The sequence below is a fragment of the Heterodontus francisci genome, chromosome 41, assembly GCF_036365525.1.
Source record: "Heterodontus francisci isolate sHetFra1 chromosome 41, sHetFra1.hap1, whole genome shotgun sequence".
Lineage (NCBI taxonomy): Eukaryota > Metazoa > Chordata > Chondrichthyes > Heterodontiformes > Heterodontidae > Heterodontus > Heterodontus francisci.
The window spans coordinates 7,538,443-7,558,497 of record NC_090411.1 but is presented as its reverse complement, the minus strand read 5'-3'; the positions used below and the strand labels follow the sequence as shown (position 1 = coordinate 7,558,497).

General features: G+C 54.8%; 4 non-coding genes and 6 pseudogenes across 4 annotated transcripts; all 10 read right to left on the bottom strand.

The window, feature by feature from the left end:
• Positions 1-1,270: 1,270 nt before the first annotated feature.
• Positions 1,271-1,379, bottom strand: LOC137354774 (U2 spliceosomal RNA; annotated as a pseudogene).
• A 386-nt stretch (positions 1,380-1,765) lies between these two features.
• Positions 1,766-1,942, bottom strand: LOC137354360 (U2 spliceosomal RNA; annotated as a pseudogene).
• Positions 1,943-7,142: 5,200 nt separating this feature from the next.
• Positions 7,143-7,251, bottom strand: LOC137354632 (U2 spliceosomal RNA; annotated as a pseudogene).
• A 386-nt stretch (positions 7,252-7,637) lies between these two features.
• LOC137354280 (U2 spliceosomal RNA) lies at positions 7,638-7,819 on the bottom strand. The gene has a single exon (XR_010970342.1). It is a non-coding gene; the product is annotated as a U2 spliceosomal RNA (small nuclear RNA).
• Positions 7,820-8,542: 723 nt separating this feature from the next.
• LOC137354848 (U2 spliceosomal RNA) lies at positions 8,543-8,643 on the bottom strand (annotated as a pseudogene).
• A 386-nt stretch (positions 8,644-9,029) lies between these two features.
• Positions 9,030-9,220, bottom strand: LOC137355262 (U2 spliceosomal RNA). The gene has a single exon (XR_010970895.1). It is a non-coding gene; the product is annotated as a U2 spliceosomal RNA (small nuclear RNA).
• A 386-nt stretch (positions 9,221-9,606) lies between these two features.
• Positions 9,607-9,784, bottom strand: LOC137354165 (U2 spliceosomal RNA; annotated as a pseudogene).
• A 5,196-nt stretch (positions 9,785-14,980) lies between these two features.
• On the bottom strand, positions 14,981-15,089 carry LOC137354607 (U2 spliceosomal RNA; annotated as a pseudogene).
• A 362-nt stretch (positions 15,090-15,451) lies between these two features.
• Positions 15,452-15,642, bottom strand: LOC137355077 (U2 spliceosomal RNA). Its single transcript, XR_010970722.1, has one exon. It is a non-coding gene; the product is annotated as a U2 spliceosomal RNA (small nuclear RNA).
• Positions 15,643-16,028: 386 nt separating this feature from the next.
• On the bottom strand, positions 16,029-16,219 carry LOC137354333 (U2 spliceosomal RNA). The gene has a single exon (XR_010970366.1). It is a non-coding gene; the product is annotated as a U2 spliceosomal RNA (small nuclear RNA).
• Between the last annotated feature and the right edge of the window lie 3,836 nt (positions 16,220-20,055).

Here is a 20,055-nt window from a genome sequence, read left to right as displayed (position 1 = left end):
AGACGTGTCTTTGCTCCCGGTGTCCCGGAGCTGAGATGCGTTGGCCACGTCGTTACGTGTGGGGAATTGGGGTTGGGGCACGCCGGGCCCATCACAGCTTCCAGTGCCCGGGGGCTGGGATGCTTGATCATCCATCTCGGAGTTCTGCCGCCTCTTTTGAAGGGGCTGTCGTTCCAGCATTTCCCCGTCCAGTGAAGAGGAGTTGTTGCAGTCTGATTCAGAAGAAAGCCTCCTCTTGCCACTGGTTTGGGTGGTGGCTTTGGGATGTTTTTTCTTTGTGGTTTTCCTCTGGACCACTTGCCACTGACCTGTTTGTCCATCTGCTGCCTCCTCCTCCATTGATTCTGTCTGTGGAGGAGGGGTTTCCGGGCGCTGGGTAGGTGCTGGGTCGTTGGTTTCAGCCGCCTCCCCTTCCTTCTCAGGTTGAAGTTCCTCACTGCGGAGAAGGTTGCTGGTCTCCTTTCGAACCGCGGACGCCTTCGTCGAACCTTCGCCCTGCCATTCCTTGGACCTTGCCGCCTGAGCATAGCTGAGACAACGTTTGGGACAGGTCTTGTAGAGATGGCCTGCCGCACCGCACAAGTTGCAACGCTTAGTCTGCTTACAGTCCTTGGTCTGATGGCCTTCCTCCTTGCAGTTCTTGCAAACAACCGTGCTGCAGTTGGCTGCCATGTGACCAGATTTGCCACAGGTGCGACAAACTCTGGGCTGCCCAGCGTAGACCAAGAAGCCTCGACTTCCCCCGATAGCGAAGCTGGAGGGAGGGTGGATGATGGCTCCACTGGGATCTACCTTCAAGGTCACCTTGACCTGCCGCTTGCTGGTCCAGATCCCAAAGGGGTCCTTGACATCAGTGCTGCTGCCGGCCACCTCGACGTACCTGGCGAGAAAGGTGAGTACATCCACCACCGGAACATGGGGGTTGTAGAGGTGAATCGTCACCACCCGGTCCCGTTGTGACGGAAGCGTGAAGAGCGGCTCCGCTGTGAGGATCGACAGTGGAGCCCGGTCCCCTTTCTCCTTGAACGCCTTCAGGAACTTGATGCATCCCGCCACGTTCCGGAACGTCACGTCGAAGTATCCACTGCTGGGGAAATCCTGCAGGCAGAAGACATCCGTCGCTTGAAATCCGCAGCAATCGAAGAGAATTTTCTTGATGAAGAAGGTGCGATCGACCGGTGCATCTCCTTCCTTGTCCTTCACGACCACCCGAACGGTGTTGCGCACTCCCTGGCCCGAAGCTCGAAAACTGGTTATAGCCATTTTACTCAAAGCTTCCCCAGGATCAAAAGGCAATGATCATGGTCTCTTCTCAATCAAATAAGCACTGATAAGAATAGATACTACACTTGATCTTAGCCAAAAGGCCGAGAAGCGATGGCCGTAAAACTGCGTTTGCTGCGCGCGTCACGCCCGGCGTGCGGCCTCTACGTCAAAGTAGCCGCCGGGCGGGCGAGCCTAGGGCGAAAGAGGCGACGGCGGGCGGTCTTTGAGCCAGAGCTCCTTTTGTTGCCGGGCCTTGCAAGCAGAAAGGAAAGCACGCGTGCACGCCACGCGCAGCCATTCCTTGCGCTTCTGCGCGAGGCATTGCTCAGGAAAAAAGACACGCGCGCGCTGGGCAGCAAAGGGCGGCCTGCAACTGCGGGGCAATCCAACAGGGGGCAGCGTAGCACCCACAGAAAACTGCAGCAAAGTCAGCCGAGCAGCAGTGCCGTTACTATTGCGAATTCTATTTTTCAGCAGGGGTCTCGCCCCCATGGAGGGGAGAAGCTGCACCGCTCCTGGAAACACTGCAATACCAGGTGGATGCATGGAGTGGACGGGGCAAGCCCCTGTTCCATCTCCCTGTCCCAAAAATCAATTTAATATTTGGTTCCCAGATAGGGGACGTATCAGATATTAAACTGATAAGAACAGATTTTTTTTTTTATTTCCAAAATATACTTTATTCATAAAAATCTGTAAAAATTACATTGCCAAACAGTTTCCAAACAGCACCAAAAAATACAAACATTGCAAGGGAGATCAGTTTCCTTCAATACTGTCATGAGTTTCTTCCCAACCCTTCCGTTTCTCAATTGTCATGTCAATTACAGTTTTACATTTACAGCAATTCAGAATATTAACGATACAGTTCGAGGGGTTTCCCATGGATCCAGCCCCTCAGTCTAGCTTGGTGGGGGAACCTTACACTGTGGTCTTTCCCCATTGAGCCTTTGCTGCGGCTGCCCCAAGCTTTAGTGCGTCCCTCAGCACGTAGTCCTGGACCTTGGAATGTGCCAGTCTGCAACATTCGGTGGTGGACAACTCTTTGCGCTGGAAGACCAGCAGGTTTCGGGCAGACCAAAGGGCGTCTTTCACCGAATTGATAGTCCTCCAGCAGCAGTTGATGTTTGTCTCGGTGTGCGTCCCTGGGAACAGCCCGTAGAGCACAGACTCCTGTGTTACAGAGCTGCTTGGGATGAACCTTGACAAAAACCACTGCATCTCTTTCCACACCTGCTTTGCAAAGGCACATTCCAGGAGGAGGTGGGCGACCGTCTCTTCCCCACCACAGCCAACGCGGGGGCACTGTGCGGAGGGGGCGAGACTTCGGGTGTGCATGAAGGATCTGACGGGGAGGGCCCTTCTCACCACCAGCCAAGCTACGTCTTGGTGCTTGTTTGAAAGTTCTGGTGATGAGGCATTCCGCCAAATGACTTTGACGGTCTGCTCGGGGAACCATCCGACAGGATCCACCGTTTCCTTTTCCCGTAGGGCCTTGAGGACATTCCGTGCAGACCACTGCCTGATGGACCGGTGGTCAAAGGTGTTTTTCCGCAGAAACTGCTCCACGAAGGATAGGTGGTACGGCGCCGTCCAACTGCACGGAGCGTTCCGCGGCAATGTGACCAGGCCCATCCTTCGCAACACCGGGGACAGATAGAACCTCAGCACGTAGTGACACTTGGAGTTTGCGTACTGGGGATCGACACATAGCTTGATGCAGCCGCACACGAAGGTGGTCATCAGGATGAGGGCCACGTTGGGTACATTTTTCCCGCCCTTGTCCAGAGATTTGAACATCGTGTCCCTCCGGACCCGGTCCATTTTAGATCCCCAGACGAAGCGGAAAATGGCTCAGGTGACTGCCACGGCGCAGGAGTGGGGTATGGGCCAGACCTGCGCCACGTAGAGCAACAACGTGAGCGCCTCGCACCTGATGACCAGGTTCTTACCCACAATGGAGAGAGACCGCTGCCCCCACATGCCCAACTTTTGTCGTACCTTGGCTACTCGCTCCTCCCATGTTTTGGTGCACGCCCCGGCCCTTCCGAACCATATCCCCAGCACCTTCAGGTAATCTGACCTGACGGTGAAGGGGACAAAGGATCGGTCAGCCCAGTTCCCAAAGAACATGGCCTCGCTCTTGCCGTGGTTAACTTTGGCTCCCGAGGCCAGTTCGAACTGGTCGCAGATGCTCATCAGTCTGCGCACGGACAGCGGATCCGAGCAGAAGACAGCGACGTCATCCATGTACAGGGAGGTTTTGACCTGAGTGCCTCCGCTGCCTGGGATTGTCACCCCTCTTATGCTCGCATCCTTCCTAATAGACTCAGCAAAGGGTTCAATACAGCAAACAAACAAGACCGGGGAAAGAGGACAGCCCTGTCTGACTCCAGATTTGATCGGGAAACTTTCAGATTCCCACCCGTTGATTGACACTGCGCTACTGATGTTTGTGTAGAGCAGTTGGATCCAATTGCAGATTCCCTCCCCAAACCCCATTTTGGAAAGCACGTCCATCATGTAGGTGTGCGATATCCTGTCAAAAGCCTTCTCCTGGTCCAGGCTGATGAGGCAGGTGTCCACCCTCCTGTCCCGTACGTAGGCGATCGTATCCCTGAGTAGCGCGAGGCTATCAGAGATCTTCCTGCCGGGTACAGTACAGGTCTGATCGGGGTGAATCACCAGCTCCAGAGCAGACTTGACTCGACTGGCTATGACTTTGGACAGAATCTTGTAATCAACATTAAGCAGTGAGATGGGCCGCCAATTTCTGATTTCTACCCTCTCCCCCTTCTGCTTGTAAATGAGGGTGATGATGCCTTTTCTCATGGATTCTGACATGCTACCGGCCAGGAGCATACTCTCGTATACTTCCAGCAGGTCCGGGCCGACCCAGTCCCACAGGGCCGAGTACAACTCGACCGGTAAGCCGTCGCTCCCGGGAGTTTTACTCGCCTCGAAAGACTCGACGGCCTTTGTCAGCTCGTCCAGAGTTAGCGGCTTGTCCAGTCCCTCCCTCCTGCTGTCATCTAAGACCTCTATGATAGATGACAGGAAGGACTGGGAGGCTCTGCTGTCTGTGGGCTTCGCGTCATACAGCCCAGCATAAAAGGATTTGCTGATCCTTAGTATGTCGGACTGCGAAGACGTTACCGAGCCATCTTCTTCCTTCAGGCTGCTGATAACAGAGCTCTCTCTGTGTACCTTTTGGAAGAAGTAACGCGAGCACGTCTCATCCTGCTCGATGGAGCGGACTCTGGACCGGAAGATGATCTTGGAGGCCTCCTTGGCAAAGAGCGAGGCCTGCTGGCTCTTCACCTCTTGGAGGTCCTCCTTGACCTCGACCCCCATTGACTGCAACCGGAGTAGATTTTGCATAATTTTCTGGAGTCGGGACAGTTCCCTCTGTCTCTCTCTCGCCTTCTGAACACCTTTGTGGATGAAGAACCTCTTGATGTTCTCCTTAATCGCTTCCCACCAGTGAACTGGAGACTCAAAGAGGGGTTTCACGGTCCTCCAACCATTGTAATCCCTTTTGAGTTCCTCAACGTTCTCTGGGGTCAGCAGTGTCGCATTGAGCTTCCACGTCCCTCTGCCAACCCGCTGGTCGTCCTGTAAGTGACAGTCGGCCAGTAAGAGGCAGTGGTCGGAGAAGAACACCGGCTTGACGTCGGTGGATCCGACCGTGACAGCACGGGAAACAAACAGGAAGTCAATCCTGGAACGGGCAGACCCGTCCGATCTTGACCATGTGTATCTGCGCTGCGCTCCGTCTGCAGGTTTGCTGAAGACGTCGTGCAGTTTGGCATCCTTAACTGTTTCTATGAGGAATCTGGACGTAGCGTCCAGTTTTCTGTCGTCACTGCCGGATCGTCCAGCCGCATCGATGATGCAGTTGAAGTCACCGCCTAGGATGACCGGCCTGGACGTCGCCAGCAGCAGTGGGAGCTGCTGGAAGACGGTCAGCCGCTCGCTGCGTTGTACCGGGGCGTACACGTTGATCAACCGGAGCGGAGCGTTGTTGTACATCACGTCTGCTACGAGGAGGCGGCCGCCCACCACCTCCTTAACTTCGGAGATGGTGAAGTTACCTCCCCGCAGCAGAATACCCAGGCCGGAGGAACGGCAGTCATTACCCCCCGACCAGATCGATGGCCCGTGGGACCACCATCGCGACCACTGCCTGTAGGTGCTGAGGTGTGGTATTCCACACTCCTGCAGAAACAGTAGGTCAGCTTTGACCTTGGCAAGGTAATCCAAGGTTGAAACACATCGCGTAGTCGATTTAATGCTACGCACATTAATGGAAGCAATTCTTACACCCATTTTTAACTAAAATTTAGTTGTTGCTTCCCATACCATTTGTCCTCGCTAGTCCCAGTCCTTCCCCTTCGGGATGTTCCTGCATACCCATCGTATGCGCAAGCAGTTTCACGTTGGTTGGGCTCAGAAACCCCTCCTGATTTTTCCTGCAGGGTTTGTGCCGCTCGGGTGACATCGGGGGGGTCTTGTAGGCAGAGAGGATTGGGTTGTCCTCAGCTGCTTCCATCTGTTCCTCCTCGAAAACATCACAGCTCCCGGTCTCCCGGAGCTCAGGTGCGCCAGACGTGTCTTTGCTCCCGGTGTCCCGGAGCTGAGATGCGTTGGCCACGTCGTTACGTGTGGGGAATTGGGGTTGGGGCACGCCGGGCCCATCACAGCTTCCAGTGCCCGGGGGCTGGGATGCTTGATCATCCATCTCGGAGTTCTGCCGCCTCTTTTGAAGGGGCTGTCGTTCCAGCATTTCCCCGTCCAGTGAAGAGGAGTTGTTGCAGTCTGATTCAGAAGAAAGCCTCCTCTTGCCACTGGTTTGGGTGGTGGCTTTGGGATGTTTTTTCTTTGTGGTTTTCCTCTGGACCACTTGCCACTGACCTGTTTGTCCATCTGCTGCCTCCTCCTCCATTGATTCTGTCTGTGGAGGAGGGGTTTCCGGGCGCTGGGTAGGTGCTGGGTCGTTGGTTTCAGCCGCCTCCCCTTCCTTCTCAGGTTGAAGTTCCTCACTGCGGAGAAGGTTGCTGGTCTCCTTTCGAACAGCGGACGCCTTCGTCGAACCTTCGCCCTGCCATTCCTTGGACCTTGCCGCCTGAGCATAGCTGAGACAACGTTTGGGGCAGGTCTTGTAGAGATGGCCTGCCGCACCGCACAAGTTGCAACACTTAGTCTGCTTACAGTCCTTGGTCTGATGGCCTTCCTCCTTGCAGTTCTTGCAAACAACCGTGCTGCAGTTGGCTGCCATGTGACCAGATTTGCCACAGGTGCGACAAACTCTGGGCTGCCCAGCGTAGACCAAGAAGCCTCGACTTCCCCCGATAGCGAAGCTGGAGGGAGGGTGGATGATGGCTCCACTGGGATCTACCTTCAAGGTCACCTTGACCTGCCGCTTGCTGGTCCAGATCCCAAAGGGGTCCTTGACATCAGTGCTGCTGCCGGCCACCTCGACGTACCTGGCGAGAAAGGTGAGTACATCCACCACCGGAACATGGGGGTTGTAGAGGTGAATCGTCACCACCCGGTCCCGTTGTGACGGAAGCGTGAAGAGCGGCTCCGCTGTGAGGATCGACAGTGGAGCCCGGTCCCCTTTCTCCTTGAACGCCTTCAGGAACTTGATGCATCCCGCCACGTTCCGGAACGTCACGTCGAAGTATCCACTGCTGGGGAAATCCTGCAGGCAGAAGACATCCGTCGCTTGAAATCCGCAGCAATCGAAAAGAATTTTCTTGATGAAGAAGGTGCGATCGACCGGTGCATCTCCTTCCTTGTCCTTCACGACCACCCGAACGGTGTTGCGCACTCCCTGGCCCGAAGCTCGAAAATTGGTTATAGCCATTTTACTCAAAGCTTCCCCAGGATCAAAAGGCAATGATCATGGTCTCTTCTCAATCAAATAAGCACTGATAAGAACAGATACTACACTTGATCTTAGCCAAAAGGCCGAGAAGCGATGGCCGTAAAACTGCGTTTGCTGCGCGCGTCAGGCCCGGCGTGCGGCCTCTACGTCAAAGTAGCCGCCAGGCGGGCGAGCCTAGGGCGAAAGAGGCGACGGCGGGCGGTCTTTGAGCCAGAGCTCCTTTTGTTGCCGGGCCTTGCAAGCAGAAAGGAAAGCACGCGTGCACGCCACGCGCAGCCATTCCTTGCGCTTCTGCGCGAGGCATTGCTCAGGAAAAAAGACACGCGCGCGCTGGGCAGCAAAGGGCGGCCTGCAACTGCGGGGCAATCCAACAGGGGACAGCGTAGCGCCCACGGAAAACTGCAGCAAAGTCAGCCGAGCAGCAGTGCCGTTACTATTGCGAATTCTATTTTTCAGCAGGGGTCTCGCCCCCATGGAGGGGAGAAGCTGCACCGCTCCTGGAAACACTGCAATACCAGGTGGATGCATGGAGTGGACGGGGCAAGCCCCTGTTCCATCTCCCTGTCCCAAAAATCAATTTAATATTTGGTCCCCAGATAGGGGACGTATCAGATATTAAACTGATAAGAACAGATTTTTTTTTTTTTTTTTTTTCCAAAATATACTTTATTCATAAAAATCTGTAAAAATTACATTGCCAAACAGTTTCCAAACAGCACCAAAAAATACAAACATTGCAAGGGAGATCAGTTTCCTTCAATACTGTCATGAGTTTCTTCCCAACCCTTCCGTTTCACAATTGTCATGTCAATTACAGTTTTACATTTACAGCAATTCAGAATATTAACGATACAGTTCGAGGGGTTTCCCATGGATCCAGCCCCTCAGTCCAGCTTGGTAGGGGAACCTTACACTGTGGTCTTTCCCCATTGAGCCTTTGCTGCGGCTGCCCCAAGCTTTAGTGCGTCCCTCAGCACGTAGTCCTGGACCTTGGAATGTGCCAGTCTGCAACATTCGGCGGTGGACAACTCTTTGCGCTGGAAGACCAGCAAGTTTCGGGCAGACCAAAGGGCGTCTTTCACCGAATTGATAGTCCTCCAGCAGCAGTTGATGTTTGTCTCGGTGTGCGTCCCTGGGAACAGCCCGTAGAGCACAGACTCCTGTGTTACAGAGCTGCTTGGGATGAACCTTGACAAAAACCACTGCATCTCTTTCCACACCTGCTTTGCAAAGGCACATTCCAGGAGGAGGTGGGCGACCGTCTCTTCCCCACCACAGCCAACGCGGGGGCACTGTGCGGAGGGGGCGAGACTTCGGGTGTGCATGAAGGATCTGACGGGGAGGGCCCTTCTCACCACCAGCCAAGCTACGTCTTGGTGCTTGTTTGAAAGTTCTGGTGATGAGGCATTCCGCCAAATGACTTTGACGGTCTGCTCGGGGAACCATCGATACTACACTTGATCTTAGCCAAAAGGCCGAGAAGCGATGGCCGTAAAACTGCGTTTGCTGCGCGCGTCAGGCCCGGCGTGCGGCCTCTATCTCAAAGTAGCCGCCGGGTGGGCGAGCCTAGGGCGAAAGAGGCGACGGCGGGCGGTCTTTGAGCCAGAGCTCCTTTTGTTGCCGGGCCTTGCAAGCAGAAAGGAAAGCACGCGTGCATGCCACGCGCAGCCATTCCTTGCGCTTCTGCGCGAGGCATTGCGCAGGAAAAAAGACACGCGCGCGCTGGGCAGCAAAGGGCGGCCTGCAACTGCGGGGCAATCCAACAGGGAGCAGCGTAGCGCCCACGGAAAACTGCAGCAAAGTCAGCCGAGCAGCAGCGCCGTCACTATTGCGAATTCTATTTTTCAGCAGGGGTCTCGCCCCCATGGAAGGGGGAAGCTGCACCGCTCCTGGAAACACTGCAATACCAGGTGGATACATGGAGTGGACGGGGCAAGCCCCTGTTCCATCTCCCTGTCCCAAAAATCAATTTAATATTTGGTCCCCAGATAGGGGACGTATCAGATATTAAACTGATAAGAACAGATACTACACTTGATCTTAGCCAAAAGGCCGAGAAGCGATGGCCGTAAAACTGCGTTTGCTGCGCGCGTCAGGCCCGGCGTGCGGCCTCTACCTCAAAGTAGCCGCCGGGTGGGCGAGCCTAGGGCGAAAGAGGTGACGGCGGGCGGTCTTTGAGCCAGAGCTCCTTTTGTTGCCGGGCCTTGCAAGCAGAAAGGAAAGCACGCGTGCATGCCACGCGCAGCCATTCCTCGCGCTTCTGCGCGAGGCATTGCGCAGGAAAAAAGACACGCGCGCGCTGGGCAGCAAAGGGCGGCCTGCAACTGCGGGGCAATCCAACAGGGGGCAGCGTAGCGCCCACGGAAAACTGCAGCAAAGTCAGCCGAGCAGCAGCGCCGTCACTATTGCGAATTCTATTTTTCAGCAGGGGTCTCGCCCCCATGGAGGGGAGAAGCTGCACCGCTCCTGGAAACACTGCAATACCAGGTGGATGCATGGAGTGGACGGGGCAAGCCCCTGTTCCATCTCCCTGTCCCAAAAATCAATTTAATATTTGGTCCCCAGATAGGGGACGTATCAGATATTAAACTGATAAGAACAGATACTTTTTTTTTATTTCCAAAATATACTTTATTCATAAAAATATGTAAAAATTACATTGCCAAACAGTTTCCAAACAGCACGAAAAAATACAAACATTGCAAAAGAGATCAGTTTCTTTCAATAATGTCATGAGTTTCTTCCCAACCCTTCCGTTTCACAATTGTCATGTCAATTACAGTTTTACATTTACAGCAATTGAGAATATTAACGATACAGTTCGAGGGGCTTCCCATGGTTCCAGCCCCTCAGTCCAGCTTGGTGGGGGAACCTTACACTGTGGTCTTTCCCCATTGAGCCTTTGCTGCGGCTGCCCCAAGCTTTAGTGCGTCCCTCAGCACGTAGTCCTGGACCTTGGAATGTGCCAGTCTGCAACATTCGGTGGTGGACAACTCTTTGCGCTGGAAGACCAGCAAGTTTCGGGCAGACCAAAGGGCGTCTTTCACCGAATTGATAGCCCTCCAGCAGCAGTTGATGTTTGTCTCGGTGTGCGTCCCTGGGAACAGCCCGTAGAGCACAGACTCCTGTGTTACAGAGCTGCTTGGGATGAACCTTGACAAAAACCACTGCATCTCTTTCCACACCTGCTTTGCAAAGGCACATTCCAGGAGGAGGTGGGCGACCGTCTCTTCCCCACCACAGCCAACGCGGGGGCACTGTGCGGAGGGGGCGAGACTTCGGGTGTGCATGAAGGATCTGACGGGGAGGGCCCTTCTCACCACCAGCCAAGCTACGTCTTGGTGCTTGTTTGAAAGTTCTGGTGATGAGGCATTCCGCCAAATGACTTTGACGGTCTGCTCGGGGAACCATCCGACAGGATCCACCGTTTCCTTTTCCCGTAGGGCCTTGAGGACATTCCGTGCAGACCACTGCCTGATGGACCGGTGGTCAAATGTGTTTTTCCGCAGAAACTGCTCCACGAAGGATAGGTGGTACGGCGCCGCCCAACTGCACGGAGCGTTCCGCGGCAATGTGACCAGGCCCATCCTTCGCAACACCGGGGACAGATAGAACCTCAGCACGTAGTGACACTTGGAGTTTGCGTACTGGGGATCGACACATAGCTTGATGCAGCCGCACACGAAGGTGGTCATCAGGATGAGGGCCACGTTGGGTACATTTTTCCCGCCCTTGTCCAGAGATTTGAACATCGTGTCCCTCCGGACCCGGTCCATTTTAGATCCCCAGACGAAGCGGAAAATGGCTCGGGTGACTGCCACGGCGCAGGAGTGGGGTATGGGCCAGACCTGCGCCACGTAGAGCAACAACGTGAGCGCCTCGCACCTGATGACCAGGTTCTTACCCACAATGGAGAGAGACCACTGCCCCCACATGCCCAACTTTTGTCGTACCTTGGCTACTCGCTCCTCCCATGTTTTGGTGCACGCCCCGGCCCTTCCGAACCATATCCCCAGCACCTTCAGGTAATCTGACCTGACGGTGAAGGGGACAAAGGATCGGTCAGCCCAGTTCCCAAAGAACATGGCCTCGCTCTTGCCGTGGTTAACTTTGGCTCCCGAGGCCAGTTCGAACTGGTCGCAGATGCTCATCAGTCTGCGCACGGACAGCGGATCCGAGCAGAAGACGGCGACGTCATCCATGTACAGGGAGGTTTTGACCTGCCTCCGCTGCCTGGGATTGTCACCCCTCTTATGCTCGCATCCTTCCTAATAGACTCAGCAAAGGGTTCAATACAGCAAACAAACAAGACCGGGGAAAGAGGACAGCCCTGTCTGACTCCAGATTTGATCGGGAAACTTTCAGATTCCCACCCGTTGATTGACACTGCGCTACTGATGTTTGTGTAGAGCAGTTGGATCCAATTGCAGATTCCCTCCCCAAACCCCATTTTGGAAAGCACGTCCATCATGTAGGTGTGCGATATCCTGTCAAAAGCCTTCTCCTGGTCCAGGCTGATGAGGCAGGTGTCCACCCTCCTGTCCCGTACGTAGGCGATCGTATCCCTGAGTAGCGCGAGGCTATCAGAGATCTTCCTGCCGGGTACAGTACAGGTCTGATCGGGGTGAATCACCAGCTCCAGAGCAGACTTGACTCGACTGGCTATGACTTTGGACAGAATCTTGTAATCAACATTAAGCAGTGAGATGGGCCGCCAATTTCTGATTTCTACCCTCTCCCCCTTCTGCTTGTAAATGAGGGTGATGATGCCTTTTCTCATGGATTCTGACATGCTACCGGCCAGGAGCATACTCTCGTATACTTCCAGCAGGTCCGGGCCGACCCAGTCCCACAGGGCCGAGTACAACTCGACCGGTAAGCCGTCGCTCCCGGGAGTTTTACTCGCCTCGAAAGACTCGACGGCCTTTGTCAGCTCGTCCAGAGTTAGCGGCTTGTCCAGTCCCTCCCTCCTGCTGTCATCTAAGACCTCTGTGATAGATGACAGGAAGGACTGGGAGGCTCTGCTGTCTGTGGGCTTCGCGTCATACAGCCCAGCATAAAAGGATTTGCTGATCCTTAGTATGTCGGACTGCGAAGACGTTACCGAGCCATCTTCTTCCTTCAGGCTGCTGATAACAGAGCTCTCTCTGTGTACCTTTTGGAAGAAGTAACGCGAGCACGTCTCATCCTGCTCGATGGAGCGGACTCTGGACCGGAAGATGATCTTGGAGGCCTCCTTGGCAAAGAGCGAGGCCTGCTGGCTCTTCACCTCTTGGAGGTCCTCCTTGACCTCGACCCCCATTGACTGCAACCGGAGTAGATTTTGCATAATTTTCTGGAGTCGGGACAGTTCCCTCTGTCTCTCTCTCGCCTTCTGAACACCTTTGTGGATGAAGAACCTCTTGATGTTCTCCTTAATCGCTTCCCACCAGTGAACTGGAGACTCAAAGAGGGGTTTCACGGTCCTCCAACCATTGTAATCCCTTTTGAGTTCCTCAACGTTCTCTGGGGTCAGCAGTGTCGCATTGAGCTTCCACGTCCCTCTGCCAACCCGCTGGTCGTCCTGTAAGTGACAGTCGGCCAGTAAGAGGCAGTGGTCGGAGAAGAACACCGGCTTGACGTCGGTGGATCCGACCGTGACAGCACGGGAAACAAACAGGAAGTCAATCCTGGAACGGGCAGACCCGTCCGATCTTGACCATGTGTATCTGCGCTGCGCTCCGTCTGCAGGTTTGCTGAAGACGTCGTGCAGTTTGGCATCCTTAACTGTTTCTATGAGGAATCTGGACGTAGCGTCCAGTTTTCTGTCGTCACTGCCGGATCGTCCAGCCGCATCGATGATGCAGTTGAAGTCACCGCCTAGGATGACCGGCCTGGACGTCGCCAGCAGCAGTGGGAGCTGCTGGAAGACGGTCAGCCGCTCGCTGCATTGTACCGGGGCGTACACGTTGATCAACCGGAGCGGAGCGTTGTTGTACATCACGTCTGCTACGAGGAGGCGGCCGCCCACCACCTCCTTAACTTCGGAGATGGTGAAGTTACCTCCCCGCAGCAGAATACCCAGGCCGGAGGAACGGCAGTCATTACCCCCCGACCAGATCGATGGCCCGTGGGACCACCATCGCGACCACTGCCTGTAGGTGCTGAGGTGTGGTATTCCACACTCCTGCAGAAACAGTAGGTCAGCTTTGACCTTGGCAAGGTAATCCAAGGTTGAAACACATCGCGTAGTCGATTTAATGCTACGCACATTAATGGAAGCAATTCTTACACCCATTTTTTACTAAAAATTAGTTGTTGCTTCCCATACCATTTGTCCTCGCTAGTCCCAGTCCTTCCCCTTCGGGATGTTCCTGCATACCCATCGTATGCGCAAGCAGTTTCACGTTGGTTGGGCTCAGAAACCCCTCCTGATTTTTCCTGCAGGGTTTGTGCCGCTCGGGTGACATCGGGGGGGTCTTGTAGGCAGAGAGGATTGGGTTGTCCTCAGCTGCTTCCATCTGTTCCTCCTCGAAAACATCACAGCTCCCGGTCTCCCGGAGCTCAGGTGCGCCAGACGTGTCTTTGCTCCCGGTGTCCCGGAGCTGAGATGCGTTGGCCACGTCGTTACGTGTGGGGAATTGGGGTTGGGGCACGCCGGGCCCATCACAGCTTCCAGTGCCCGGGGGCTGGGATGCTTGATCATCCATCTCGGAGTTCTGCCGCCTCTTTTGAAGGGGCTGTCGTTCCAGCATTTCCCCGTCCAGTGAAGAGGAGTTGTTGCAGTCTGATTCAGAAGAGAGCCTCCTCTTGCCACTGGTTTGGGTGGTGGCTTTGGGATGTTTTTTCTTTGTGGTTTTCCTCTGGACCACTTGCCACTGACCTGTTTGTCCATCTGCTGCCTCCTCCTCCATTGATTCTGTCTGTGGAGGAGGGGTTTCCGGGCGCTGGGTAGGTGCTGGGTCGTTGGTTTCAGCCGCCTCCCCTTCCTTCTCAGGTTGAAGTTCCTCACTGCGGAGAAGGTTGCTGGTCTCCTTTCGAACAGCGGACGCCTTCGTCGAACCTTCGCCCTGCCATTCCTTGGACCTTGCCGCCTGAGCATAGCTGAGACAACGTTTGGGGCAGGTCTTGTAGAGATGGCCTGCCGCACCGCACAAGTTGCAACACTTAGTCTGCTTACAGTCCTTGGTCTGATGGCCTTCCTCCTTGCAGTTCTTGCAAACAACCGTGCTGCAGTTGGCTGCCATGTGACCAGATTTGCCACAGGTGCGACAAACTCTGGGCTGCCCAGCGTAGACCAAGAAGCCTCGACTTCCCCCGATAGCGAAGCTGGAGGGAGGGTGGATGATGGCTCCACTGGGATCTACCTTCAAGGTCACCTTGACCTGCCGCTTGCTGGTCCAGATCCCAAAGGGGTCCTTGACATCAGTGCTGCTGCCGGCCACCTCGACGTACCTGGCGAGAAAGGTGAGTACATCCACCACCGGAACATGGGGGTTGTAGAGGTGAATCGTCACCACCCGGTCCCGTTGTGACGGAAGCGTGAAGAGCGGCTCCGCTGTGAGGATCGACAGTGGCGCCCGGTCCCCTTTCTCCTTGAACGCCTTCAGGAACTTGATGCATCCCGCCACGTTCCGGAACGTCACGTCGAAGTATCCACTGCTGGGGAAATCCTGCAGGCAGAAGACATCCGTCGCTTGAAATCCGCAGCAATCGAAGAGAATTTTCTTGATGAAAAAGGTGCGATCGACCAGTGCATCTCCTTCCTTGTCCTTCACGACCACCCGAACGGTGTTGCGCACTCACTGGCCCGAAGCTCGAAAATTGGTTATAGCCATTTTACTCAAAGCTTCCCCAGGATCAAAAGGCAATGATCATGGTCTCTTCTCAATCAAATAAGCACTGATAAGAACAGATACTACACTTGATCTTAGCCAAAAGGCCGAGAAGCGATGGCCGTAAAACTGCGTTTGCTGCGCGCGTCAGGCCCGGCGTGCGGCCTCTACCTCAAAGTAGCCGCCGGGTGGGCGAGCCTAGGGCAAAAGAGGCGACGGCGGGCGGTCTTTGAGCCAGAGCTCCTTTTGTTGCCGGGCCTTGCATGCCACGCGCAGCCATTCCTCGCGCTTCTGCGCGAGGCATTGCGCAGGAAAAAAGGCACGGGCGCGCTGGGCAGCAAAGGGCGGCCTGCAACTGCGGGGCAATCCAACAGGGGGCAGCGTAGCGCCCACGGAAAACTGCAGCAAAGTCAGCCGAGCAGCAGCGCCGTCACTATTGCGAATTCTATTTTTCAGCAGGGGTCTCGCCCCCATGGAGGGGTGAAGCTGCACCGCTCCTGGAAACACTGCAATACCAGGTGGATGCATGGAGTGGACGGGGCAAGCCCCTGTTCCATCTCCCTGTCCCAAAAATCAATTTAATATTTGGTCCCCAGATAGGGGACGTATCAGATATTAAACTGATAAGAACAGATACTACACTTGATCTTAGCCAAAAGGCCGAGAAGCGATGGCCGTAAAACTGCGTTTGCTGCGCGCGTCAGGCCCGGCGTGCGGCCTCGACGTCAAAGTAGCCGCCGGGTGGGCGACCCTAGGGCGAAAGAGGCGACGGCGGGCGGTCTTTGAGCCAGAGCTCCTTTTGTTGCCGGGCCTTGCAAGCAGAAAGGAAAGCACGCGTGCATGCCACGCGCAGCCATTCCTCGCGCTTCTGCGCGAGGCATTGCGCAGGAAAAAAGACACGCGCGCGCTGAGCAGCAAAGGGCGGCCTGCAACTGCGGGGCAATCCAACAGGGGGCAGCGTAGCGCCCACGGAAAACTGCAGCAAAGTCAGCCGAGCAGCAGCGCCGTCACTATTGCGAATTCTATTTTTCAGCAGGGGTCTCGCCCCCATGGAGGGGGGAAGCTGCACCGCTCCTGGAAACACTGCAATACCAGGTGGATGCATGGAGTGGACGGGGCAAGCCCCTGTTCCATCTCCCTGTCCCAAAAATCAATTTAATATTTGGTCCCCAGATAGGGGACGTATCAGATATTAAACTGATAAGAACAGATTTTTTTTTTTTTTTTTTTTTTTTTATTTCCAAAATATACTTTATTCATAAAAATCTGTAAAAATTACATTGCCAAACAGTTTCCAACCAGCACGAAAAAATACAAACCTTGCAAAAGAGATCAGTTTCTTTCAATAATGTCATGAGTTTCTTCCCAACCCTTCCGTTTCACAATTGTCATGTCAATTACAGTTTTACATTTACAGCAATTCAGAATATTAACGATACAGTTCGAGGGGCTTCCCATGGTTCCAGCCCCTCAGTCCAGCTTGGTGGGGGAACATTACACTGTGGTCTTTCCCCATTGAGCCTTTGCTGCGGCTGCCCCAAGCTTTAGTGCGTCCCTCAGCACGTAGTCCTGGACCTTGGAATGTGCCAGTCTGCAACATTCGGTGGTGGACAACTCTTTGCGCTGGAAGACCAGCAAGTTTCGGGCAGACCAAAGGGCGTCTTTCACCGAATTGATAGCCCTCCAGCAGCAGTTGATGTTTGTCTCGGTGTGCGTCCCTGGGAACAGCCCGTAGAGCACAGACTCCTGTGTTACAGAGCTGCTTGGGATGAACCTTGACAAAAACCACTGCATCTCTTTCCACACCTGCTTTGCAAAGGCACATTCCAGGAGGAGGTGGGCGACCGTCTCTTCCCCACCACAGCCAACGCGGGGGCACTGTGCGGAGGGGGCGAGACTTCGGGTGTGCATGAAGGATCTGACGGGGAGGGCCCTTCTCACCACCAGCCAAGCTACGTCTTGGTGCTTGTTTGAAAGTTCTGGTGATGAGGCATTCCGCCAAATGACTTTGACGGTCTGCTCGGGGAACCATCCGACAGGATCCACCGTTTCCTTTTCCCGTAGGGCCTTGAGGACATTCCGTGCAGACCACTGCCTGATGGACCGGTGGTCAAAGGTGTTTTTCCGCAGAAACTGCTCCACGAAGGATAGGTGGTACGGCGCCGCCCAACTGCACGGAGCGTTCCGCGGCAATGTGACCAGGCCCATCCTTCGCAACACCGGGGACAGATAGAACCTCAGCACGTAGTGACACTTGGAGTTTGCGTACTGGGGATCGACACATAGCTTGATGCAGCCGCACACGAAGGTGGTCATCAGGATGAGGGCCACGTTGGGTACATTTTTCCCGCCCTTGTCCAGAGATTTGAACATCGTGTCCCTCCGGACCCGGTCCATTTTAGATCCCCAGACGAAGCGGAAAATGGCTCGGGTGACTGCCACGGCGCAGGAGTGGGGTATGGGCCAGACCTGCGCCACGTAGAGCAACAACGTGAGCGCCTCGCACCTGATGACCAGGTTCTTACCCACAATGGAGAGAGACCGCTGCCCCCACATGCCCAACTTTTGTCGTACCTTGGCTACTCGCTCCTCCCATGTTTTGGTGCACGCCCCGGCCCTTCCGAACCATATCCCCAGCACCTTCAGGTAATCTGACCTGACGGTGAAGGGGACAAAGGATCGGTCAGCCCAGTTCCCAAAGAACATGGCCTCGCTCTTGCCGTGGTTAACTTTGGCTCCCGAGGCCAGTTCGAACTGGTCGCAGATGCTCATCAGTCTGCGCACGGACAGCGGATCCGAGCAGAAGACGGCGACGTCATCCATGTACAGGGAGGTTTTGACCTGAGTGCCTCCGCTGCCTGGGATTGTCACCCCTCTTGTGCTCGCATCCTTCCTAATAGACTCAGCAAAGGGTTCAATACAGCAAACAAACAAGACCGGGGAAAGAGGACAGCCCTGTCTGACTCCAGATTTGATCGGGAAACTTTCAGATTCCCACCCGTTGATTGACACTGCGCTACTGATGTTTGTGTAGAGCAGTTGGATCCAATTGCAGATTCCCTCCCCAAACCCCATTTTGGAAAGCACGTCCATCATGTAGGTGTGCGATATCCTGTCAAAAGCCTTCTCCTGGTCCAGGCTGATGAGGCAGGTGTCCACCCTCCTGTCCCGTACGTAGGCGATCGTATCCCTGAGTAGCGCGAGGCTATCAGAGATCTTCCTGCCGGGTACAGTACAGGTCTGATCGGGGTGAATCACCAGCTCCAGAGCAGACTTGACTCGACTGGCTATGACTTTGGACAGAATCTTGTAATCAACATTAAGCAGTGAGATGGGCCGCCAATTTCCGATTTCTACCCTCTCCCCCTTCTGCTTGTAAATGAGGGTGATGATGCCTCTTCTCATGGATTCTGACATGCTACCAGCCAGGAGCATACTCTCGTATACTTCCAGCAGGTCCGGGCCGACCCAGTCCCACAGGGCCGAGTACAACTCGACCGGTAAGCCGTCGCTCCCGGGAGTTTTACTCGCCTCGAAAGACTCGACGGCCTTTGTCAGCTCGTCCAGAGTTAGCGGCTTGTCCAGTCCCTCCCTCCTGCTGTCATCTAAGACCTCTGTGATAGATGACAGGAAGGACTGGGAGGCTCTGCTGTCTGTGGGCTTCGCGTCATACAGCCCAGCATAAAAGGATTTGCTGATCCTTAGTATGTCGGACTGCGAAGACGTTACCGAGCCATCTTCTTCCTTCAGGCTGCTGATAACAGAGCTCTCTCTGTGTACCTTTTGGAAGAAGTAACGCGAGCACGTCTCATCCTGCTCGATGGAGCGGACTCTGGACCGGAAGATGATCTTGGAGGCCTCCTTGGCAAAGAGCGAGGCCTGCTGGCTCTTCACCTCTTGGAGGTCCTCCTTGACCTCGACCCCCATTGACTGCAACCGGAGTAGATTTTGCATAATTTTCTGGAGTCGGGACAGTTCCCTCTGTCTCTCTCTCGCCTTCTGAACACCTTTGTGGATGAAGAACCTCTTGATGTTCTCCTTTATCGCTTCCCACCAGTGAACTGGAGACTCAAAGAGGGGTTTCACGGTCCTCCAACCTTTGTAATCCCTTTTGAGTTCCTCAACGTTCTCTGGGGTCAGCAGTGTCGCATTGAGCTTCCACGTCCCTCTGCCAACCCGCTGGTCGTCCTGTAAGTGACAGTCGGCCAGTAAGAGGCAGTGGTCGGAGAAGAACACCGGCTTGACGTCGGTGGATCCGGCCGTGACAGCACGGGAAACAAACAGGAAGTCAATCCTGGAACGGGCAGACCCGTCCGATCTTGACCATGTGTATCTGCGCTGCGCTCCGTCTGCAGGTTTGCTGAAGACGTCGTGCAGTTTGGCATCCTTAACTGTTTCTATGAGGAATCTGGACGTAGCGTCCAGTTTTCTGTCGTCACTGCCGGATCGTCCAGCCGCATCGATGATGCAGTTGAAGTCACCGCCTAGGATGACCGGCCTGGACGTCGCCAGCAGCAGTGGGAGCTGCTGGAAGACGGTCAGCCGCTCGCTGCGTTGTACCGGGGCGTACACGTTGATCAACCGGAGCGGAGCGTTGTTGTACATCACGTCTGCTACGAGGAGGCGGCCGCCCACCACCTCCTTAACTTCGGAGATGGTGAAGTTACCTCCCCGCAGCAGAATACCCAGGCCGGAGGAACGGCAGTCATTACCCCCCGACCAGATCGATGGCCCGTGGGACCACCATCGCGACCACTGCCTGTAGGTGCTGAGGTGTGGTATTCCACACTCCTGCAGAAACAGTAGGTCAGCTTTGACCTTGGCAAGGTAATCCAAGGTTGAAACACATCGCGTAGTCGATTTAATGCTACGCACATTAATGGAAGCAATTCTTACACCCATTTTTTACTAAAAATTAGTTGTTGCTTCCCATACCATTTGTCCTCGCTAGTCCCAGTCCTTCCCCTTCGGGATGTTCCTGCATACCCATCGTATGCGCAAGCAGTTTCACGTTGGTTGGGCTCAGAAACCCCTCCTGATTTTTCATGCAGGGTTTGTGCCGCTCGGGTGACATCGGGGGGGTCT